We start from the raw sequence: 26,296 nt of genomic DNA, 5'->3' as shown, positions 1-26,296 counted from the left end.
GCTTAGAAATGCAATTTGAAATAGAGGTTTGGGTGAAGATGGTTTGGGTGTTTGGCCAACCGGTTAGTTGTTTTGGATGCTTTAAAAAGCATGCATGGCACGTCCTTCTTGGTTTCCCCACGTAGGTGCGGTCACCGCGTCCCTGAGCCATGACATCGACGCACTGGCCACTCATGCATGCGTCTGGCCATACTCGGTTGCCCGCTATGGCCGACAGCCCTAGCGCATAGCTGCCCCACCTCACTGCCATGCTACTACCCTGTCGCTAGCTCCCAGCCATGCGTCGTCATGCCGTCGTTGCCCTGCCTCGCATCACGATGTTGCCATTGCCGTTGTGTCACTCTAGTATGCGTGCTGCATCACGCTGCCCCTCCCTGGCCCGGTTGGGTGCCGTCCGCATGTGGCCATGCGCGTCGCCGTCGCTTTGCCATTTATGGCACTACGGCCATGTGGGCCACGCCGGTCGGGTGCGCATGCCTATTGGCTAGCGTCGTGTTAAGGCATGGATGAGACAAACCCACTACCGCACCCATCTCTCCCTCCCTCTGCTTTTCGTCATCGTCGTGTCGCGTCATGGTGAAGCCAGAGAGCGAGCACCTCATCAATTCCTCATGCTCGTGTCTCTGCCTTCACACCCCCTCTCCATCTAACCCCGCCCTGCTTTGACTCGCATTGCGCCAAGCTCCAATTTTGGAATCTTGCTACCGTCGTGCCGTTAAGGCTCGTCGCCACCCACGTCGTGGCTAGTCTCCACCACTTTACCCCGCGCCAATTCCTTTACACCATTAGTTCGCCTTGGCTTCCTCTTCATCATGCGCATGCTAGTTGCAGCTTTTGTGCCACCTCCTCACTGCTGACGCGGCCATGCCTTAGCGGTCTGCTGTTCACCTCACCACACGCACGTGGCCAGCCTTGCTCGGGTCGTCTCCGGTCGAGCTGGCTTCTTAGTAAGGTCACTAGTGAGTTGTCCTTGCTCACCCGCTGCCCTACTACCTTGATTGTTGCGGTGGCTCACCTAAACATCATCGCCATTGCCGCAGGGTGTCTGTCATCATGGAGAGGTCCTTCTACGATGTCTCGGCTCACGCAACCACCGCCCATCATCTTGCGTCGAACCCTAGGTGAGTGTCAGCCTCGTAGCTAGGTCAATGGGGGTCCCACGTAGCCGGTGTAAGCGCTTGTGCCACTGCTCACCGTGCCAGAGCGTGTGGGGATGGCCGAGGGCCTCACCGTTGTAAAGAGGAGAAAGGTCCGAGGGTTCTCTTGCATAAGTGTTGTCTATAGGAATAGTAACATGGACTGCGGGTTGTTTTGCTCATAGTCCAGGGGTGTTTTTGCATATGTGCCAGCGTAAGCAGGCCTCCTCACCGTGGGTCGCCTCCATGCATGGGCCATGCCTCGCCTATGGGCCACCGCGCGCTCACACGCGCGCACGTGTTGCGCTGTGTGGGCCGCGTGGGCCAAAATCGGTTTAGATTTTTCATGGAAAATAGAAATAGCTTTTCATTTGTAATTCTAAGCTAAATTTTGGTAAATCATATAAAATCATGTAGATGTCCAAAAATTATGAAACCAATTTTGTTAGGTTCTAAAAATTGTGCTCTATCTGTTAGTGTATTTAGTTCATATATATATTTGTTGATACCAGCTGCTATTAAATCATTTGTGAGTGTTTAGTATTATTTAGATTAGTATTTGTAGGAATTTTTGTGTTAAATTGGTAATAGCTTTGACCATAAAATTTTTATAGTAGATTCATTGTATTATTATGTGCTCACTGTAATTTTTGTAGCCTTAGAATAGGTTGAGAAATATGGTAGCTAAGTACTCCTTGTTGTAGTATATAGGAAATCGTTAATAAGAGTAAGAATATATTTTAGTTGCTAAGTAGCACTTGTAGGTGAAACCCTACTGGTTTGATGGGAATGATGATTAGCTCGGTATCTTAGTCATTAGAGCTAGTTTAGTGGCTTAGTAGATGTATTCTTATTTTAAGAACTATTGTTGCCTTAATATTGGGTGTTGCATCATCATTGCATGCATGTAGAGAATGAGTTGGTGGAGTTCATGACTGAGGGTGAGCAGGAGTACGAGGAGGTGATTGAAGAGTATAAGGAGGAGATCCTCGTGCAAGAGGAGGTCCCGGAGCCACCATGGACTGACTGAGCTGACACCGCGCCTACCCAAGGCAAGCCCCGGTGCATAACCCTTATTTTGAATAAGCATTGAATGTATATCTATAATGTGCAATTACGTTATAGGCATTTTATAGAAACCACTAGCATAAATATATTTGTCCTATGAGTCCTACTAGTACAAGTGCGAGTAGCTGCTATGCTTAGAATTTTCGGTAGCGTGAGTAACCTATTGTTACTCACAATAGGTGACTATTATTATCACTCTTATGATACAATGGTAAAAGAAAATGGAGACCAGGCAGGGATATGGTACGGGTATTGGTGGGTGTAAGAGGATGTGTCCCACGACCAATTGGGCATAGCTTGGTTACACTATTTTCTCTATCCGTGTCGGTTAAGGACCGGCCGTTGCATTGGATTCTAGTTAGGTCACAAACTTATTATCCTAAGCATATACTTGTTTATGGGAGCAGGAAAGTCTCATTGCTCTCTTGTCATGGGTTCCAACTCTTTCCAGACCGACTAATTGGAGGCGGGGATGGTGGAGGTCTAATCACCACACTGAGTCCAGGACTCAAGTGTGGGGGCTTGGAGTCCAAGTTTGGACGGGGACCTAGACCCCTTGACAGGAGAGTGGTAGGTTGGTCCTGCTTGTGCCTGGGGTACAAGCAGGGCATGTGTTTCGGGGTACCTAGCTGGGCACATTGATTCATGAATAGCCAGGTAATCCGGTACGACTTGTCTATAATCTAGCACCGTAGTAAGAACTAGAAAATGAAAAATGGTGAAATAGATCTATTTGATCAACTCTTGCTTGGAGGTAGAATAGGTGCTTACCTAGCATGGTTAGATAATGAACTAATCATAACTGCTAATAAGAAACATACATAAGGATTCACTAGTAGTATTGCTTTCCACAAAAAGAAAACCCAGCAACCCAAAAAGCTTATTATATCCTTTGGAGTCAGGAAGTTATCCCCACTAGTCAGGTAAGTCTTGCGAGTATATTGTGTACTCAGGGTTTATTTACCCTATTGCAGGTGCAGCTTGAAGAGTAGCTGTTGTGTGGAGGATTCTTCTAGTGGGCATAGATGGATCCTTGTATTCTACCGTTAGATGTTTATTGTAATTCTACTATTTAAATTCTGCACTCTGAACTTGGTACTATAATAATGTATTTCTAAGAACTCTGGTTGTATGAAATAGACTAAGTATTGTAAACTTATTCTCATTATTGGATCCTAGAGGAAAAACATGGATTATTCGAGTTCTCCCTTAGGGTGTGCTCGACGGAATTCGTCCGATGTAGCTTGCTTTCGGGGTGCTTAGTGTCTGGTGGAAGACGAGCGCCTCTGAAGGTGTGTTATTTCGGGTGGTTCTACCATAACTGGCTAGGCCCTTGCTCTTAAACCTTTTCCCCTAGGCCCATAGTAATCTCTCTCTCCCTTCATTCCTTTCTGTTTGGACTGAGTGGCTGTGCTATTCCTTGACCGCTAGCATGTGCTCTGTCCATGGTTCAAGCTGTCTCCTCTTCTCTATCTACTTCAACCTATTTTTAAAGATGGCTTCGAGGAGGAGAAGGACAAGGAGGACGATAATGATGGTGATGGTGATGACGATGACAAGAATATTCATGAGGATGAGTGAGTGTTTGTGATTTTCTTTCTTCTCATTTTCTTTTTTTGGTGCTTGTTGCCAAAATGAGAGGGGTACAACAAATTCTCACTTTTTCATTTTTCATCGCCATGCTTAGAGGATCAACAGGAACTACATGTCATATCTATGCAGCTAAGAGTCAATTTAGTTAGTTGTGAGTTGAGAGTCGCTAAAACTCTATTTATGTAATAAGTTCCTATGTACTCTTTTTATATTTGGATATGGACATGTACTGGTTGTGTGCTTAATTAGCTTATCATTTTACTACTTTGATTAGATAATATTATGTGCTAGCTTTGTGTTGTGGCTGATTTTATTTTTAGCTAGCTGTCACTAGAGCAGCAGTGCTACTCAGTCGAGCAGAAGTGCTGCTCGAGCAGCTGTGCTACTTAGTCAAGGAGCAATGCTGCTCTATGTAGTTTCAGCCTTGTTTCTTTGTGTGCATAATTATCATAAGCATCACAGATATCTTATATTGACACATATATGGAGCACCTCACAGCAGCAATGGATGTAGGGGGAGCCCTCACTTCACTCAATATGTGAATTTTGGCTTTTCAAGCCAAAGTTGGGACTTCAAATCCTCATTCACATAATCAGGGGGAGCTCCTACATCCATGGCTGAAAAATCTCAGTTCTAATTTAATTCTTTTGTAAGCTCTAATTGTGTTGTCATCAAACACTAAAAAGGGAGAGATTGTAAGTGCAATCAAGCCCTATTGTGGGTTTTGGTGATAATGACCACGCAATTAGGGGACTAATGAGATTTATCGAGTTGACAAGCAGGTAAAATGACAAGGAGGATTATACATATGTTGGTGAAGCCCCCAATTACAAAAGGACATGGTGACCGACTCAAATGCGCTTAATTATTTTATATTTTGAATTTGAGTGTAAGAAAAACCGCACTATAAAGGGGATGCAATGCACAAGCTTTAATGTGCAACTATGAGCTCAAATACCCACCAAATTATCCTCATTACCTAGCCAAGACAGCAAGCCTTTCACTCCATCCTTTTGGCTGTCTTTGGCCGAGCAGCAATGCCGCGTGAGCGAGGAGCACTACTGCGACTTAAAATGACCGTTCGGCCTGAGGGGGTATTTTATCCGCTCCCTCATCCCCTCCAATGGTTACCTCACCCATTTCCACTCAGCAACCAGAACACCTCTCCTCTCTCCATTGAAGGCTCCCTAAGCTTCCAAGCTTCTCTCCCTTGATTCCCTTGCTAATCTTTGAGAGATTGAGCCTTTAAACTTCGATTGAGAGCTGCTCCAACTGATCTCCAACTCTTAGAGCACATGGTTCATGTTTAAGCCGATGGATTGCATCTATTACTCTTGGAGCTTGCTCCTAGGCGGCTAGAGCGTCGTCCGTGGAGCTTGCCAACTTGTGTGGCAGCCCCAGGAGGTTTGTAATTACCTCAATCAGCTAGTGAAATCACCCCTCATCTCAAGAGTTCATTATCTTGACTTGAGAATATGGATAAGGTTACGTGAAACCCAAGCCTTAGTGGCTTCCTCAACAACGTGGACTTAGGAAAGCCTTAGTGGTGAGATGAACCACGGGATAAATCGGTGTCTCACTTGTGTTCTTGTGATTTGCATTGCATTATTTGTGTTTGTAGTGATTCTAGGGTTTGGTCCCGATCTACTTGTGCATAAGCTTCTGATCTAATTCAAGTGGTGGAATAGGTTCAATACTACCCCAAGAAGCTTAGTAATTTACCTGATCTATTTTTCCTTGGGCGGATTTTAAATTGTAAGCTTGTGGGATTGTGCGAGCAGCAGTGCTGCTCGAGCAGCAGTGCTGCTCGAGCAGCAGTGCTGGTCCTCCGAGCAGAAGTGATGCTCAGGTTTTTAACAGAGCTTTTGAGTTTTTTGTTTTGATAGGCTTATTCATGTACCCCTCTCTAGGCTTAGCACGTCCTTACAACGTAACACTAAGGTGACTAAGCATAGGTGGACCGACCTATAGGGTGAGGTTGGGCGGTCACCCTACCTCCCCTTCAGCCAGGACCCCAACCCCCCGGCGGCACTCCTGCCCCCGGCGGCGCCCGACCAGCTGAGCTCGAGGAGTCGAGAGGTTGATGACGATACGGCAAACAGGCAGAATGGCGTCCGGCATGGAGTGGGCTTGTGCCATCTGGCCTTCTGAACCCTTACCTAGCCTATTGTGTTATTGGGCCATTGGGCCTTGTTTAGGCATTAGGGAGACCAACCCGCAACCTCCACATCTCGGGCTCTCGGCTGCCCCGGTGGGTTGTGCGCTGCCCCGTTGTTGTGTGGCCGGTGGTCTTATCGAAAGTGTAAATCTTGTGATGGTTTGTCCATAATTGAAAAGCTTCATTAGTACTGAGAGGAATTCATAAAGTAACTTAGTACTAGTAGAAATTCAACAAGTCGTATAACTTGGCCCAATCGTAATGTTGCTGAATCAAAAGAACAAGAAGTACTAGGGGAAAAGTCTTTCATAAGCCCTTTTCTAATTGATTTATCTTTTAAATTGACACATTTTGTTCTATAATTCTCAACTGAAATATGCATTATTGTGGATTCATACTTAAAAGGTACCATCTTGAGTCTCGTTTGCAGTTCTACAGCTTTTGTTCATGTTATGCACATTTTCGTTTTTAGTAAAAAAAAAATAGAGTTTAAGTCAGTAAGTAAGTCCGCCCTACCTCCATTTTTGGGTTGGGTCCGCCACTGTGACTAAGCTAAGAAGAAGTACAAAGTTTTTTATATGATTTTATCTTGTTAATTATAAGTAAAGCGATAGAGATATTGCATAAATATCTGAAGCGTTCTCTTGTCTTCAGCATAAAAATGTTTATCTTGGTAATGTTTCTTATGCTTATATTAAGATTCACCAAGCTAGGTCTTTCCAAAAGTCGAAATATAAGGTTATACTTCCACTTAAGGGTGATAAATTTTCATCGTTAGTTTTATACTGACATAAGTATTATATAATTAATCCATAAGTATTATATTTTTAAGCTATCATAACAATTAAGCTATGAATATTATATAATTAAGTTGTCTTACACCCTTAGCGTCTGAAACCGGGATTTTAGCAAACATAGTCTAGGATTGGACCCTAAAAGTTGTAAACTAACTTTGCATTCTACGTGTATAAAGTACTGCATGCTCATGAATAAGAAGTAAGGCAACCACAAAGGGTTACTAAAAGTAGCATATCCATATTTTTGAAGGGTGCTCTCTTGCAAGAGAGTTCTAAAAAACCACAAAGGGTTACTATTATGATAATAATCTTCCTTTGTAAGGTGTGTGGATATTTTGAAATTCACATAAGGGTTTATCATCAGTCTTGCCAAAGGGAGACATATTGTGAAATGGCTTCAAACTATTTTAAAGCATAGTTAGTGATGCAAAATATGTTATGTCATGTTTAATTGATAATATAAGCTAAGTTTATTATAACTTAAGAATAAATTTGTAATTAGTTAAGAATGAGATACTCTTTAGCTTAAGATATTCATCCCAGAATATATTATATAAGAAGTAAAAATTTTGTTCGAGTAACATGTCAAGTGGTATTGTCAAATCGAAGTTAGTGTGAAGCTCAATCGGAATCAAAAGTGCAACCATATAAGTTTGAGATGTTAGTGCTCATTATATAATTTTTAAGTGTTTATTAAGTGGTGAACAACATATTTAATTTAATTATTCCCACCACCAGACTTAGCTTAAGTTATTGACATAAAAACTATTGGTAACCTATCATATGGGATAAGATTGAGATATCAAAAGGCCAAATTATAGTTCTGGAAGTAATATATTTCCTTTAATGTGCACAAAAATATAGGTAAAAACAAGCTACACAACAAAACTGTAAATAAGCCATCATAAGACTAAGACAATACCATTCTAAGATGAGAGGGTGAATTATAGAAACTGAATTCATTAATACTTAAGTGACTCTTGCAATTCTTTTGTTTTGGTGTATTGTTTTATTAAAATATGGTTTTAGGATACTTAGTGTTATCTTCCTATAAACTTTATCAATAAGTATAAATAATTGTCCTATCGGTATAGAGTGGCTTACTATAGAGAGCTCGCTTGTATGTACCGGGGGAAGATTTGGAGACCTACTACATACATAAATTAAGAATTTGAGTTGGACATGTTTTTTTTTTGCTTTAGCACAAAAAGTAGAGTAAACATCTATTTAGGGCCTGGAGATTCTTTAAGCTAGGGATGTTTGGTTCCACCTTCTAAAGTTTAGTCTCTGCCACATCGAATACTTATTATTAATTACAATATTAAACATAGACTAATTATAAAACTAATTGCATAGATGGAGGTTAATTTTCAAGACAAAACTATTAAGCCTAATTAGTCCATAATTTGATAATGTGGTGCTATTATAAACATGTGCTAATAATGGATTAATTAGACTTAATAGATTCGTCTCATGAATTAGCCTCCATCTGTGTAATTAGTTTTATAATTAGCTTATGTTTAATCCTTCTAGTTAGTATCCGTGATGCGACGAGGACTGAAACTGTCCATCCAACACCTTAGCAAACCCCAGCAAACATACCATGTACGGCTTACCTAGAAATCAGCTTATACGGCTTGTTTTTTTAATCGAAAACATATTTTTTTCTCACAGCAGTTTGGATAGAACTGTGTTTTTCAGCTAGTTTCGGTAGTTTCGGCAAACCGAACCGGGCATTAGCGACGTATGCTTTGCTTCCGAGTGGCGCGAAAGCATTGGTCCTTCATTTCTCGAATCTCGACTCTCCACCGTCCCGCGCCTCTTCCAGGATTCCAGCTGGCAGTTGTGCTGCTTGTGCAGAGAGAGGCTGGCGGCCGGGCCGGGTCGGGCGCACGTGATCTTCTGCCGTTCTGGAGGCGCGCCGGTGGCCGCCGCCTCAGGTTGCTTCGCCAGCGCGCCGTGCCGGCGGAGGAGATGGCAGATTCGCGCACCTTATCGCCGCCCACCGAGGAAATCTCCTGCGCGTCGCCCGGACCCGCGTGCACGCCAGGCGCTCGACCTAATGCCGCGGCGCTCCCACGGCATTCCTCCAATCTTTATATGAAGGTTAGTTTTTATATGGAGAACCGTACATCAATCCAAGCCGAGTTCCACCCCAAGGTAATCCTGAGCCTCTCTTTCATTCTTGTTCTCGCTCTATTGCTGCCACTGAAATCGCCTGGGAGTACAGCATCGCATCCCAGCCGCCAGCCACTGCTGGTTCTCGAAATCGGGTCGTGCAAATAAGCTTCTTGCCATGAGGCTTAATATACAGTTTCTTTATTTGGGGAACTCTACATGCTTCTCAGGATTGGTGGCTACTACATTTTTTGTCTTGCCTTGTTCTATTGCAGTGTCCCCTTAAGCTGTAGCAGTAAGATGTCCCTCATCAAGACCGTGCAATTCCAAGTGGAATTGCATACTAAATTCGTCAGCTGAGGTTTTCTAGTTTTTTCTGCGGGCCAGAGAACAGCTTAACATATCTGAAGAAGCATCATAAGAAAATAAAATGAGGGCATCAGTAGCTAGTGCTTATCTTTTCTTGCCTTTGTTGTTTAAAGATGAATTTTTGCTGCTTAGGTATGTTAATTATTACGACACTTGTCAAATGGTTGTTCTGCTATGATTAACTGTTGTGTTATTTCTGACAACTGTAGGTTTCCTACTTCCTCCTTCATGTAGGAACCTAATATATTTTATGTCGCTGAAGAGTAGAATAACTATTTGGACCGTTATTCTAGTTACACTATAGTCAACTGAATACTTCATTTTGTTGGTATATATTTTTATTAATACTACTAGAATTTTTTTTACCTAATATTGGGCTATATAGAATTATAGATAAACATCTTTAAATGACTTTTTAACTTTCAGAGATTATGTGAAATTTAACTTGGGCAAAATGACCATATGCTGCACAATTTTACCTAAGGGTGCATCTGTATCCTGTTTCTTTATTCTGTATGAGATTCCCATCCTAACTATTTGTACATGTTTAAACCAAATAATAGAAACTGGAATGCTAAAAGACCATAATGTACTCAAGAAGACCAGCACTGTTTCTGGCAATACAAGCAATATGTTCTGTTCCTTTATTGAGGGCTTTGATATCAAATTCATAGCTTCAGAATTAATTTATTGAGTTACTATTTGAAGCGTATTGGCACCTCTTTCAAGTACAAAGCAAAAACTCCATATCAAAGATGAGCTTCAGATCCATCGAACAGTTACTTAGGAGGAACAGCAAAACCAAAATTTCTCGCAATATTGTTGACGGTGTCCATGACCAGAAGGAAGAGCAGTTAGTGCAATCCTTGAGGGAGTTACTTCTTGCAAGCAACCAGCTCCCAGATAAGTTTGATGACTACTATGTCCTTCTACGGCATGCCCATTTCATTTATTTTCTGGAAAATTATGTTATATATTGTTCTTAGACTGACATAATCCATCCAGTAACAGGGTAGATGTTTTATTCTTCGATAGTTCTAGGATGTCTGTTTCCTTCCAGTTTTGCACTGAAGAGATCATGACCTCATCGCTCTCTCATCTTGCAGCTTTCTTAGAATGAGAGGCTTCAACATCTTAAAAGCAAAAGAGATGTTCTTAAATATGTTAAAATGGCATGAAGATTGTTCTGTTGATGCCATTGCAAACGTATGTAGTGTTTTTATTGTGTGTTACATTTCTTTTCTCTGGTTTGTTACAAGAATTTATGCTTACAGTTATCTTGGTACAGTTATCTTGGAACTTTGCTCTATCTGTACCGTAAATGTCGTATGCACTTTTATTGCAATTCGAGCTTATGGCTGTGGCACTGTGCATATCAGCTTAGCTGGAATTTTATTATGGATAAAGCTTCCTTCATCTAAAAAATGAAATATCAAGCTTAAATGTCTGTTTCTATGCTACAGGATTTTAAATTTGAGGAGTATGATGCTGTGAAAAGATGCTATCCTCATGGATTTCATGGAGTTGACAGATTTGGCAGGCCTCTATATATCGAACGGGTTGGCTTGGTGGATCTCAGTAAGCTTCATGCAAGTGACTAGTATTGATCGATATGTAAAATATCATATATCAGAACAAGAGAAAACTATATCTTTGAGATATCCTGTTTGCTCACTTGTGGCTAAAAGGCACATAGCCTCGACAACAGCCATATTCGATGTGAAAGGACTGGTGCGTCATAGCTAAATGAAGCACTTCCCTTTAATGTTTCATATATTCCAGTTTATAAGAAAATAGTTGCCTAAATGTTCAGCCATTCTTCATTCTCTAAAACAGTGACCCAACTTTCATGTTAGAAGCAGGCAGTATTAGAGAATAGAGCTGCTTTGACTTATTACTGTCTTGTAAGTTTTACAGGGCTTTGCTCACATTTCATTTTATGTCTAGACATGTGTTCCACATACATGAAACTAATACATATCTACCTGGAACTATCAGACATTTTATATGTTAGTTTTTAAGTTATCTATCTGGCATATAATGAAGTTATTTGACTATCTGTACGCAATCATATATTTTTTCTTGGCTGCCGTTATGCAGGGGTTGAATAACTTTTCAAAATCTGCAAGAGAGATGTTCGCAGAGATCCAAAAGATCGATAGTAATTACTACCCAGAGGTTTGTCTTGGTTATGTCCATGATCGAACATCTAATGTGGCTTTTGCACTAGCCACAGTCTGCTCATTCGTATCTTGCTTCTTGCTACTTGCTACAGACATTAAATCAACTTTATATAATTAATGCTGGAACAGGATTTAGAGCACTGTGGAAAGTATTGAAAGCATTCATGGAGGCAAGAACCTTAGCAAAGGTTCAGGTAGTATATCTTTTTGTTGCACTATTATTGTTTGACAAAATAGAGTGAATGCTTACCTCTATGTTACTTGTTAGGTTCTGGGGACCAATTACCTTAACACAGTATTAAAAGCTGTTGACCCAAGGTAAAAGTGCATCAAGTCATGTGCAACGTTTGCATCTTTAGCTGCTTGAATGATTGCTCCTTCTGCAGCAATTTACCAGACTTTTTAGGCGGAACATGCGCTTGTCCAACAGGAGGATGCTTATTCCAAGATAAAGGACCCTGGACTGACCCAGAAATGATTCGTGCTTCTAAGGTGTAACACCCTAAAATTTACATTCTTTTAAAATAGCTAAATTTGATTTATTTATGTAATTATGTGTGCATTCAAATATAGGAAAATAATAATTTTTGTGAAATTAAAATCAATCATAAGGATAGATACATGTTGATGCACTCATGCTGCAGCATTGTATTTAATATGTTGAGTGGTTTTGATTTAAACTCATAAGGATTCAAAAATCATTTGGAAATGAAGTTGGAAATTTGATTTGAAAAAAAAAAAGAATTCTTTCGTTTCCCCTCCCTTCTTTATTTTGGCCTGTTGGCCCATTTCCTTCCCCGCCGGCCCAGCTCGGCTTTCTCCCTTGCTCACCGCAACGGCCGGCCTCGCGCAGCCCAGCAAGGCGCCGGCCCAATCGGGCGGCAACTGTTGCTGCACCCCCTCCCTCCTTCTCTGTCGCTGACGGCCCGGGCCTGCATGTCGGTGCCGTCGCCCACCTCCCGCGTCCCGCGCCAGTCAAGGCCGTAACCGTCGCTGCGCCCACCTCGCGTCGTGGGAGCGTCCTCCCCGCGCCCCGACCTCTACAAAAGGAGTTTCGGACCCTGTCGCCGCCCTCCCCGCTGCCTCCCCCGCTATACTCTCGCGTTCGCCCGTGCACACGCAAGCCGCAACCGCCGCACAGGAGCGTCGAGGTCCGCCGTCTGTCCCTTCGCGCGGTCCGCCGTCCCTGAGCCGTTTCCGCCTTCATTTTCCTCCGCGGTGAGACCCCCTTGCTCCCCTTCTTCTCCCTGTGCCTTTAATTTCGTGTTTCATGGCCTCTAGGGCCCAATTCGCGAGCGCCATGGATCTTCACGCCGCCGACCATGGTGACCACCGCGTTGGCCATGTCCTCCGACCGTGTTCTTGGCCTGGGCAAGATCGCCTTCATCTCCTCTCTCTCCCAGTGCTTTTGGCTTGTCGAAACAGGGTCCGTAGACCTCGTTTCCTGTGCGTCGGCGAGCTTCTCACCGCCATTCATGGCCGCCGCCGCGCCGGCCTTTATTCCGGTGGCAGCACCCCTTTCTCTCTCCCTCCCATCTTTTCTCTGCCGTCCATCGCTTGATCAACGTCCCAGGGTGGCCGATACCCCTTCGCGGGTCATTTTGCTAAAGAGACCCCCAAGTCTTGCCATTTTGAACCCGCTGTCCTCGGCCGGTTTTAATTAATCCCAGATTTGATTATATTTAAATCCAAAAATAGTTTATTCTAATTACATAAATGCCACTGGATTTGTTTTGCTCATAAAAACTTCGTTTGAACTTCGATTTGACCCATTCCACTTACTTTAGTTTCGTAATTGCATAATCTACGTGTTAATGCCACTGTTAACCATGTTTGCAACTTTTAAATTTCATAGTTAGATTTACTTAATTAATTTGCTATAGAAAATCTTGTTTAAATCATAACTTTCGTTTTTTAGCTCTGATTTTCGTGAACTTTGCGTTGACGTGATCGTAGCGAGAGATAGAATCTTTTCATAAACATTTTATCTTATTTTCTATACTGTTGGTGTACTGTTCTAACTATAGGTTTGTTTGCTTTGCATGAATGTTCCTGAAATGTTGTATGTTGCTGTGTTGGTCGTGTTCAGACGGTGAGGAGAATGTTGGAGACTAAGAGTTCTTTGACGATCAGCAGGACCAGCAGGAGTTTGTTAACCAAGACAAGTATAGCATGGGATCTACCTTGATGTCCTATTCACCATTTATTAATTACGCATTTGCATGTGTCTAATTTTGATACCCGTAAGGACATCCTAGTGGTTGAATATCCTATTTTCCTTGACTCCTAAGGGTTATATGCACATGGGTAGTTGCTAGCGCTCAATGTAACTGTACATGATCCAAATATGAATAATGGTTCTATGGAAGGAAAAGGTAAAAGTTGCTTTTAAACAACTGAATTATAGGGCGAAGGAGCAAATGACTTTTGATCATGATGCTCTCAGCCCTCCATAAGGACTTATCTGTCGACAAAAGCTAGGACTGACAGTGCAACCGTGAGGGTCACATGACTCTGACTTTAGCTCAGTAATAGGACCTTTTCTAGCTTGTTAGAGGTTATCTTTATTGCGCAAAAGGGGCTTGCCACGTTGGGTATAGGACTGCCCCTGTTCTTATGTGTATAGCCGCGAAGGATTTGTGCCATAAGAAAGGGAGTTCCTACATCTGCCTACCGAGAAAACCTAGCGGCCCTAACTTGTTAGCGAAACCTATAAAATGGCTTCATGGTGTACCCCGCCCGCTCACCTTGGCAGTGATATGGGAGTAATTAACCCGGGCATACGAGAATCACGACTCACGGTGAATGTGCACAACCTCTGTAGAGTGTTACAAACTGTTATAACAGTCATGCTCACGGTCACGAGCGGCCCAGAAAACTCACAGAATAACTGGTTAATTATTGTTGTTCATTTATGATGTTATAAGGTGATAATATGATTCAAATGGTTCTGATATCTGATTATGTGGGTTTAAATGGGGGCTTAAGCATAGCTTGATAATAGTTGATGATAAAATTTTGACTTACTAAAAGTGCTAACCGCAGTAAACCAGAGTCATCCTTTTTTAGCTTTCATAACCCCATGTGATCTTGTTAAGTACAGGAAGTACTTAAGCTTGTTTACTTTCAATATTTGGATAAAAATCCCGGATGGGTAACAGATGTCAACGAGTATGAGGAGGTTCCAGAGGACTTTTAGGCTTGTGGTCAACCAGTTGACCATCCCTGTGTTGGAGCTACCTTTTTATTTTCTACTGTGTTGCATAAGACTATGTGATGGTATTATTCGTGATGTAAGAAACACCGTGATGGTACTCTATGTAATTTATCAACTTATGTGTGTGACTAATTCCTGGGCACACATGAGTTTTATGCATTTAATTTTATCTTTAAAATTGGGTGTGATAAATTGGTATTAGAGCCATGTTGATTGTAGGACACAAGCCTAGTTAGAGATGGTCGTTTTAGTATCTTTGCTCCACTGGTTTTATGATTCCTGTCTCATTCTTGTTATTTTACTAAAATATTTATGCTTTTCATACCTTAATCTATTATATAAAATTGTTGATCCTAATTCTATCTTACTCTAAATCTATAGATGTCTCGTAACTCGAAGACCGCCCACCTCAGCACTGCAGGCTATTGTGCCATGTTCACCCCCCGTGCTCCACAGGTGGAGAAGGAGATTGTGGTCATCTCCGATGATGAGGAGTGGATGGCTACCCTGACTCCTGCACCAGCACCTGCTCCTACTCTAGCTGTTGCACCAGTATATGTTGTTGCAGCTACACCAACGGAGTCATCAGCTACTTCACCAACGCCTGTGCCACCCCCAGCTGCCCCTGTGGTGGATGAGGAGATGGACTGGACGTGCAAATACTACTTCAAGCAAGCCCCGGAATGGTCTACTACCACACCCTCCTTACCTAGGTGCTGGATGACTACTACACTAACCTGCACGTCTCCATCAACTATCACTGTGCAGAGTACCAGCACCCTTTGGAGACAACTTTTTGGAAGGTAGAGCTGGTTGTCATCGCTTGGAACGACATAAAGAATACACATGAGGTGGAGACTGTCCACAGTGTCACTACCAGACGGGCTCATGCATTGGATGGCATGGAAGATGCAGCGCAGGACGCTTACATCTACTACCATGGTCGTCGTTTCGAGGCCATGAAGGAGGATCGTTTTAGGTTCCTTCCTCGCAATGATCATGAGGGTAATTGGCAGGTCCTGGCACCACCAGAAATTGATCCAACTCTGGAAGCAATAGTGCAACATGTCCATGCCATGCAGGGGGTAGATGAAGAAGTCAAGGGAGAGCTGCATGCTTTGCAGGGGGCCGGGAGGCGTCTCCAGAAGCAAGTTGACAAATTGTGTGCTCAACTTAGGCTACCACCGATCTACAAGAAGCCCCGGTCATTCACCATGGTTGACACTGTCCCATAGGTGTTAGGTGCCTTGTTTAAAGCTACGACGTTGTTAGTTCATGTGTCATGTCTAGTCTTGTTTGGCTTGTGAACTTTAGTGATTAGATGTTTTTAATTGTGAACTTGGATGATTTGGAGTTTGTTTGATTGCTGGAGGTTTGTGGGCATGTTCATAGATTCCATAGATTTGAACCTTAAGTTTAGATGAGGTCTTAATGCAGATGGGTTTGCTTTATCATATCTCTGTTGTGTTGTTTTCTAGAGCAGTCTGTGTTCTTTATCTTGTATCTCGAGATTTGAGCTGCCAAAAATTCTGAAATTTTCATGGAGGTATCTAGACTTCTGTATCTTTCCAATGTCTCTGGAATCACGTCAATATCTGTTCAGGTTTGTGAGATCTGACTGTCACAAGTTGATGTTTCTACGCAGCCTAGAACCTAGAACAGATTCGGTTTAGCTCTGTTTTTTACCATGTGTATATTAGAATCTGTAAAAGTGTTCTAAATAAAAGTTGTAGCTGATCTCCTAAGCTTTCTAACCATTCTTGGTACGCCTCTGTTGCGTCTCTGAAACTCAAGTTATGACAGATTTATCGAACTGTTGTAATTGAATCTTGTCCAGAAAAATCCTCAGTGTTGTTCCTTATCTTTTATAAGTTCTCTATAATTTGGAAATCTCTAAAATTTTGCGCATTTATTTGGAAAACAGATGGCCGCAAAAGGAGGAAGAGGCAGAGGTCGTGGTTGTGGTGCTCCCATGAATCCACCACCACCGCCACCAGTGACTATGGAGCAATTGATGGGAATGCAAGCGCAGTTGATGCAAGCCATGATGCAACGCTTGGATAACGAACCTGCAAGAGGACCACCGCCTGTTCAGGTCAGAGACAAGCATGGTGAGTTCATGAAGGGTTGCCCTCCGGTGTTCACCCACACCTCAGACCCCTTGGAGGCAGACGATTGGTTGCGTGCTGTGGAAAAACAACTTAACATAACACAATGCAATGATCTTGAGAAGGTGTTGTATGCTTCTGGTCAACTCTAGGGAGTAGCTCAGGATTGGTGGGATTCTTTCCAAAATGGACGCCCCAATAATGCTCCTGTTATCACCTAGCGGGAATTCAAGGACAATTTTCGGTCATATCATATCCCCGATGGACTAGTAGAGTTGAAGCAGGAGGAATTCAGGTCCCTTAAGCAAGGATCCATGACTGTGGCGGAGTATCATGACAAGTTCGCTCAACTATCACGTTATGCTCCAAATGGTGTAGCTGAGGATAGGGAGAAGCAATGTCGTTTCCTCAAAGGACTTTATGATGGCCTACAGCTCCAGCTTATGTCCAACACATACCCTAACTTTTAGTCATTGGTGAACCGTGCTATTGTGATTGATGATAAGCGCAAAGAGATAGAATCTAAGAAGAGGAGGCTTCAAGGGCAAGCTTCTAGAAGCAACACCCGCCCGTGTGCCTATCCCTAGTAGGGTTTTCAGTAGAGGAATCAAGGACCATCTAACCAGAAAAACCATGGTCAGTATCCTCAGCGTAACTAGTTCCAGCAACGCCCTTAGTACTAGCAATAGTTTGGTAATCAGCGTCCCCCGCAACAGATCGGCAATCCGGCATCACGCCAGGGAATGCCCAACAATGCTCCTATGAAGAGTGGTGCACCTAATAACCCCAACGCATGCTACCGCTGTGGAGAAGTAGGTCACTATGCTTATCAGTGTCCAAAGAAGCAGAACCAACAAGCTCCACAGAACTAGAATGGTAATCCGAAGTTCAACGCTCTACCACCTCACACTGCTAAAGTGAACTATGTGTCATCTGATGCAGCTCAGGAGATGTCCGAGGTCATGTTGGATACGTTCAGTGTCAACTCTATCTCTGCTACAGTACTTTTTTATTTTGGTGCTTCGCATTCATTTTTTCCCAAGATTTTGTTAGAATGCATAGCATACCTTTATGTGCCATGAAAAACCCTATATTAGTAAATTCACCGGGAGGTAGCATGTTAGCTTCTTATTGGAGTCCCTCAGCTAGCATTTCCTTAAGGGGGTAGACTTCAAGGTGAAACCTATTGTGTTGAGAACAGCGGGAATTGATCTTATTCTAGGTATGGATTGGATGAAACAACACCGGGCAGTGATTCAGTGTCAGGAGAGATCTGTTGTTGTGACATCACCTAATGGAGATAGAATCTGTGTAGAAGTGGTAGTGCAAGCTCAGCCAACAGCCACTGAATCAGCTGGATGGTGATGCCAATAAACAAGATCATGTTGTGGAGGAGTTCCCGGATGTTTTTCCCGATGACTTGCCAGGTATGCCACCTGACCGTGACATTAAATTCATTATTGAATTATTACCTGGAACTGCACCAATAACTAAATGTCCATATAGAATGAGGGTTAATGAATTAGAAGAGCTTAAGAAACAACTAAAAGAGCTGTAAGAAAAAGGTTTCATACGCCCCAGTTCTTCCCCATGAGGGGCACCTGTGATCTTTGTGGATAAGAAGGATGGTACCCAACAGATGTGTGTGGATTACTGTCCACTTAATGAGGTTACTATCAAGAATAAATACCCTTTGCCAAGGATTGATAATTTGTTTGATCAGTTGAGAGGAGCCTATGTGTTCTCCAAGATTGATCTCCACTCAGGTTACCATCAGCTAAAGATTCGAAACTCGGACATACCCAAGACAACATTCACTACACGGTATGGCTTGTATGGGTATACTGTTATGTCTTTTGGATTGACCAATGCACCTACATACTTTATGTATCTAATGAATAAGGTGTTCATGGAGTTTCTTGATAAATTTGTGGTGGTATTCATTGATGACATATTGATATTCTCCAAGACTGAAGAAGAGCATGCTGAACATATAAGGTTGGTCTTGCAAAAGCTTAGAGAACATAAGTTGTACGCTAAGCGAAGCAGGTGTAAGTTTTGGTCAAAGGAGGTCTCTTTTCTGGGTCATGTTGTCTCCAATGGTGGAATAGCAGTGGATCCAGGCAAGGTGCAAGATGTATTGAATTGGAAACCACCAACCAATGTAAGTGAGATTCGTAGCTTTTTGGGATTGGCTAGATACTACAGGAGGTTCATTGAAGGTTTTTCCAAGCTTGCTAAGCCTATGATGGCTCTATTGGAAAAGAATGCTAAATTTGTATGGTCTGATACATGCCAGGCAAACTTTGATGAGCTAAAGAAGAGATTGACTACAGCTCCAATGTTAATTTTGCTAGATTTAAGCAAGAACTTCTCTATATATTGTGATGCATCTCGTCTGGGCCTCGGATGTATTTTTATGCAAGAAGGAAGAGTAGTGGCATATGCATCTAGACAATTGAGGAAGCATGAGTTGAACTACCCTACTCATGACTTGGAATTGGCAGCTATGGTTCATGCTTTGAAAATCTAGAGACATTACCTAATTGGGCATAAGAGTGATATCTATACAGATCGCAAGAGTTTGAAGTATATCTTTGCCCAATCATATCTGAATCTAAGACAACGTCGTTGGTTAGAATTGATCAAAGACTATGATTTGGAAGTGCATTATCATCCGGAAAAAGCAAATGTCATAGCTGATGCGCTTAGCAGGAAGAGCTATACCAATGGACTTCGGATAACATATATGTCAATAGAGTTGTGTGCTAAAATGGAGTATCTCAACTTGAGCTTTGTCAATTATGCAATAGAATTGGTGATAGAGCCTACCTTGGAGCAAGAAATACACAAAGGACAATTGGAGGATGAAAAACTTAAGGAGATAGCGGAGAATATAGTGCTTGAAAAGGCACCAAGATTCAGGATGGATGAGAATAGTACTCTTTGGTTCGGGAAAAGGATATGTGTACCTAAAGTGAAGGCTATCCGTGATGCAGTTCTATAAGAGGCACACGAGTTTGCTTATTCTATACATCCTGGAAGTACCAAGATGTATTTGGATCTCAAAGAGAAGTGTTGGTGTTATGGTTTAAAGAGAGATGTGGTAGAGTATGTGGCTTTGTGTGACACCTATCAAAGGGTAAAAGCTAAGCATCAAAGACCTGCAGGGTTGCTACAACCAATGAAGATTCCTAAATGGAAATGGGAAGAAGTTGGTATGGATTTTATTGTAGGTTTGCCCCGCACTCAAAGAGGTTATGATTCAATATGGGTAATAGTGGATCAACTCACCAAGGTTGCTCACTTTCTACTAGTCAAGACTACCTATATAGGTGCAAGGCTAGCAGAGTTGTACATGGAAAGGATAGTGTGCTTACATGGTGTTCCTAAGAAAATTGTGTCTGATAGAGGCACTCAGTTTACGTCACAATTCTGGTAGAAAGTACATAGATCTTTGGAGACAAAGTTGAATTTCAGTTCTGCTTACCACCCACAAACTGATAGACAGACTGAAAGGATCAACCAGATTTTGGAAGATATGTTGAGAGCTTGTGCACTGCAATATGGTACAAGCCGGGATAAGAGTTTACCATATGTTGAGTTCTCGTACAACAATAGTTACCAGAAGAGTCTCAAGATGGCACCTTTTGAGGCGCTGTATAGGCGTAAATGTAGAACGCCTTTGTTCTGGAATCAGACTGGTAAAACTCAAGTGTTTGGACCCGATGTCCTTAGAGACGTAGAAGAACAAGTGAGAATGATTAGGGACAACTTGAGAGTGGCTTAGTCCCGACAGAAGAGTTACACTGATACTCGCAGAAGAGAGCTGACTTTCGAAGTTGGAGATTATGTGTATTTGAAGGTGTCACCAATGAGAAGTGTGAAAAGATTTAATATGAAGGGAAAGTTGGCACCGAGGTATATTGGACCTTTCAAGATCCTAGAGGGACGTGGAGAAATAGCCTATTAGTTGGAACTGCCTGAGAGTTTGTCAGGTGTGCACGATGTGTTTCATGTTTCTCAATTAAAGAAGTGTTTGCGAGTATCAGAAGAGCAGATTCCTTTAGAAGAACTTGCTTTTAAGGAAGATCTCACATATGAAGAGTATCCGATAAAGATCTTATAGATGGCAGAAAGAGTTACAAGGAGCCGAGTTATAAAAATATGCAAGGTACAGTGGAATCGATATATAGAAGATGAGGCTACTTGGAAAAGAGAAGAGAATTTGCAAAAGTCTTATCCACAACTGTTTGAGTAAGCAATCATCCGAATCTCGAGGACGAGATTCATCTTAAGGGGGTAGAATTGTAACACCCTAAAATTTGCATTCTTTTAAAATAGCTAAATTTGATTTATTTATGCAATTATGTGTGCATTCAAATATAGAAAAATAATAATTTTTGTGAAATTAAAATCAATCATAAGGATAGATACATGTTGATGCACTCATGCTGCAGCATTGTATTTAATATGTTGAGTGGTTTTGATTTAAACTCAAAAGGATTCAAAAATCATTTGGAAATGAAGTTGGAAATTTGATTTGGAAAAAAAAGAATTCTTTCCTTTCCCCTCCCTTCTTCATTTTGGCCTGCTAGCCCATTTCGTTCCCCGCCGGCCCAGCTCGGCTTTCTCCCTTGCTCACCGCAATGGCTAGCCTCGCGTGGCCCAGCAAGGCGCCGGCCCAATCGGGCGGCAACCGTTGCCACACCCCCTCCATCCTTGTCTGTCACTGATGGCCCAGACCTGCATGTCGGCGCCGTCGCCCACCTCCCGTGTCCCGAACCAGTCATGGCCGCAACCGTCGCCACGCCCACCTCGCGTCGTGGGAGCGTCCTCCCCACGCCCCGACCTCTACAAAAGGAGGTCTAGACCTCATCGCCGCCCTCACCGCTGCCTCCCTTGCTATACTCTCACGTTCGCTCGTGCACACGCAAGCCGCAACCGCCGCACAAGAGCACCAAGGTCCGCCGTCCATCCCTCCGCGCGGTCCGCCATCCCCGAGCCGTTTCTGTCTTCGTTTTCCTCCGCTGTGAGACCTCCTTGCTCCCCTCCTTCTCCTTGTGCCTTTAATTTCGTGTTTTATGGCCTCTAGGGCCCGATCCGCGAGCGCCATGGATCTTCACGCCGCCGGCCATGGTGACCACCGCGTCGACCACGTCCTCCGACCGTGTTCTTGGCCTGGGCAAGATCGCCTTCATCTCCTCTCTCTCCAAGTGTTTTTGGCTCATCGAAACAGGGTCCGTAGGCCTCGTTTCCCGTGCGTCGACGAGCTTCTCACCGCCATTCATGGCCACCGCCGTGCCGGCCTTCATTCCGGCGGCAGCACCCCTTTCTCTCTCCCTCCCATCTTTTCTCTGCCGTCTATCGCTTGATCAACGGCCCAGGGTGGCCGATACCCCTTCGTGGGTCATTTTGCTAAAGAGACCCTCAAGTCTTGCCATTTTAAACCCGCGGTCCTCGGCCGGTTTTAATTAATCCCAGATTTGATTATATTTAAATCTAAAAATAGTTCATTCTAATTATAGAAATGTCACTAGATTTATTTTGCTCATAAAAACTTCGTTTGAACTCCGATTTGACCCATTCCACTTGCGTTAGTTTCATAATTGCATAATCTACGTGTTAATGCCACTGTTAATCATGTTTGCAACTTTTAAATTTCATAGTTAGGTTTACTTAATTAATTTGCTATAGAAAATCTTGCTTAAATCATAACTTTCGCGTTTTAGCTCCGATTTTCGTGAACTTCGCATTGACGTGATCGTAGCGAGACATAGAATCTTTTAATAAACATTTTATCTTGTTTTCTATACTGTTGGTGTACTGTTCTAACTATAGGTTTGTTTGCTTTGTATGAATGTTCCTGAAATGTTGTATGTTGCCGTGTTGGTCGTGTTCAGACGGTGAGGAGAACGTTGGAGACCAAGAGTTCTTTGACGACCAGCAGGACTATCAGGAGTTTGTTAACCAAGGCAAGTATAGCATGGGATCTACCTTGATGTCCTATTCACCATTTATTAATTACGCATTTACATGTGTCTAATTTTGATACCCGTAAGGACATCCTAGTGGTTGAATATCCTGTTTTCCTTGACTCCTAAGGGTTATATGCACATGGGTAGTTGCTAGCGCTCAATGTAACTGTACATGACCCAAATATGAATAATGGTTCTATGGAAGGAAAAGGTAAAAGTTATTTTTAAACAACTGAATTATAGGGCGAAGGAGCAAATGACTTTTGATCATGATGCTCTCAGCCCTCCATAAGGACTTATCTGTCAGCAAAAGCTGGGACTGACAGTGCAACCGTGAGGGTCACATGACTCTTTAGCTCAGTAATAGGACCTTTTCTAGCTTGTTAGAGGTTACCTTTATGGCGCAAAAGGGGCTTGCCACGTTGGGTATAGGACTGCCCCTGTTCTTATGTGTATAGCCGCGAAGGATTTGTGCCATAAGAAAGGGGGGTTCCTACATCTGTCTGCTGAGGAAACCTAGCGGCCCTAACTTGTTAGTGAAACCTATGAAATGGCTTCATGGTGTACCCCGCCCGCTCACCTTGACAGTGATATGGGAGTAATTAACCCGGGCATACAGAAATCATGACTCACGGTGAATGTGCACAACCTCTGCAGAGTGTTATAAACTGTTATAACAGCCGTGCTTATGGTCACGAGCGGCCCGAAAAACTCACAGAATAACTGGTTAATTATTGTTGTTCATTTATGATGTTCTAAGATGATAATATGATTCAAATGATTCTGATATCTGATTATGTGGGTTTAAATGGGGGCTTAAGCATAACTTGATAATAGTTGATGATTAAATTCTGACTTACTAAAAGTGCTAACCGCAGTAAACCAGAGTCATCCTTTTTGAGCTTTCATAACCTCATGTGATCTTGTTAAGTACAGGAAGTACTTACGCTTGTTTACTTTCAATATTTAGATAAAAATCCCGGATGGGTAACAGATGTCAACGGGTATGAGGAGTTTCCAGAGGACTTTTATGCTTGTGGTCAACCAGTTGACCATCCCTGTGTTGGAGCTACCACGAGAGAGCTACCTTTTTATTTTCCGCAGTGTTGTGTAAGACTATGTGATGGTATTATTCGTGATGTAAGAAACATCGTGATGATACTCTGTAATTTGTCAACTTATGTGTGTGACTGATCTCTGGGCACACATGAGTTTTATGCATTCAATTTTATCCTTAAAATTGGGTGTGACATAAGGTAAGGTATGTTTCTTTAATAGGTCATTTGAAATTTTCTGGGAAGCTGAAATAAAAATAAAAATTGTTGGGAGTGATGGAATCTATTTGTGATTCTTAGGAAGCATTTGGTAAGGTCAGAAGTCTTTCAATGAATTGACTGCCACAATTGCCTGTGAAAGCTTTACAGGTTGTGAGGTATTATGGTATATATTGTTCTTATTGTTCTTTGCACTTTAACTTCAACAGTTAAGCCTTTATCAGCATAGGCCTATTCCTATAGGGTGGTTGTTATATTGGTGTGTGGTCATCAGCCATTGATATGAGTGTATTAAGCCTTTTGAAGTGTTAAACACTCAGCACCTTCTCAACCATGATTGTTCAGTTTATAAGCCTGATTGAGCATCTGTTGACCTAGTTTATAGAAATAGAGGCCCCATTGTCACTTTTTTTTTCTCGAACACACAAGAGAATTGCGCATCATTTCATTAAGAGAGAAATTGTCAAATCTACATCTTCCTTTCCTCTAATATGATCCCATCTTTCCCTACTGCCCTTGCTCACCTCTCCACTGAGCTTTCTTTTTCCTATCCCTCTTTATGCTTTCCACCACTTGGTTTTCTTTTCTGAAGAGAGATAATTATCACACAACTTGTGTGCATGCACACCTTGCCTTACCAGAAAATTATAGTCTGAGAGAAAATAATCATTACATTGTATCTACCTGTTTATTTCCCTTCCGTCGCTTAGTGCCATGCCCAAATGAAGTTGGCTCTCCTGTCTTCTAGTTCTCCCTCATTTTCCTTGACAAAGAATCATCATGGATTCTTGATTCTTCGTATTTTGTTTGCAGGAGCCAGGGGCGGATCCAACGGTGGGGGGGGGGGGGGGGGGGGGCTCAAACCCCCTCTACCCACATACCGGAACAGTGGAACCGCCTGTGGAGCCCCGATGAATTTTTAGGCAAAGTTCTATAGTCTAGGGAGGGCTGAGACTTAAGATCGAGCAGCAGTGTTGTTCAGCCCCCCTGAAATATTTCCTAGATCCGCCGCTGGCAGGAGCCTTCCACAAAACAAGTAGATTCCATTTCTCGTAAGAAAAGAACTCTTGGCATGTTGTTAAAAGATGACCAGGTCTTATTTGTGTCATCTTCTTTATTTTCGAATTTCATTTCTATCCCAGTGGAGTTTCACTTCATATCAGGGAAAAACATGTGCCAGTAAATAATTTTAAGTTTCACAAGGCAGCAAGTAAAGAAAAATACGTCTATGCCAGTTCAGCCAGTATTCCTTGCGTTATGCACGAAAAGTCGCATTAATACTGAATTCTCTATGGGACAGGTTGGAATTGATACAGGTGAAAATATTTTGCGGAAACAAGTCGATGAACAGATCTCGGAGAAGATCCGAGAACTTGAACACTGCGCTGCTCAGAGTAATGAGGTGAGCAAAGGAACCCAAATTCAAAAAATTGCAGCCAAGAAAATATTCTACATAGCAACTGAATGTAGTTTCTTTGTAATTCAGACCCTGCAGACACTAATATGTAAGCAACAAGAACTCACTGGCCACATCGAACAGCTGAGGAAAATCCTTCAGTGAGAATGGCACCCCTCCTAGTTCATTCATTCCTTTAGTTGCTGTCTTGCATAGCATTCAGCATCCCAAACTAAGAAGATAATCTCTCTACTTTTCTTTTATTTTTCAAATACAGGGATGGCATGGGTGCAGATATGAAAGGCGACACACGAGACACAAAACTCAAAGTAGTTAGTGCTTGCCGAAGGTGGAGAAAGTCAAAAGGGACAAGAAACGAAGCCATCGTTGTAATGTAATGTAATAAAGAAAAAAAATATGCACCTTAGATAGTTTTCTGTGATGAATCTTTAAGACTTTCCCCTATGAGCTGTTAAAACACTCAGTTGTGAATATCATAGTATTACACCATGATTATTCTCGCAACGCTGTCCACGGCTGTCTGGACGTCCTCTCAGTAGTATTGTTAAATAAATGTTACTCATGTCATTTACCGTCATCCAGGTTTCATGAGTAAATTTTGTCTCTTACCGAGATTAGATTCAAGTCACACATCTTCAAATCACTCAGTACTTTGAGGTTTCATATGCACTGGAGCTAAACCGCAAGGGGCTTCCAAACAAAAAAATGGCATTCCCCTGTTTTTTTTTAAAGAGCCGATGATTATTGTGCTCGCGCTTTTTTTAAAAGAAACTACAACATCCCTATATGTACTCGCTCATTACAAAATAGAAGAAATTGTTTGTTTAGTTTGGGCAAGGCTTTAACCAAAATTAATATACTAATATGTCAATTATGTGA

At 42.4% G+C, this 26,296-nt stretch overlaps 1 long non-coding RNA gene and 1 pseudogene across 1 annotated transcript; both read left to right on the top strand.

The window, feature by feature from the left end:
* Positions 1-16,022, top strand: part of LOC136548460 (phosphatidylinositol/phosphatidylcholine transfer protein SFH11-like) — a 28,106-nt pseudogene extending 12,084 nt beyond the window's left edge.
* Positions 16,023-25,269: 9,247 nt separating this feature from the next.
* Positions 25,270-25,711, top strand: LOC136551442 (uncharacterized). The gene is made up of 3 exons (XR_010782564.1): positions 25,270-25,402; positions 25,487-25,557; positions 25,674-25,711. It is a non-coding gene; the product is annotated as an uncharacterized lncRNA (long non-coding RNA).
* Positions 25,712-26,296: the final 585 nt, after the last annotated feature.

This window comes from Miscanthus floridulus, chromosome 4 (genome assembly GCF_019320115.1).
Source record: "Miscanthus floridulus cultivar M001 chromosome 4, ASM1932011v1, whole genome shotgun sequence".
Taxonomy (NCBI): Eukaryota; Viridiplantae; Streptophyta; class Magnoliopsida; order Poales; family Poaceae; genus Miscanthus; species Miscanthus floridulus.
Note: the sequence above shows the minus strand (reverse complement) of the source record. Positions and strands in the feature narration are given on the sequence as shown.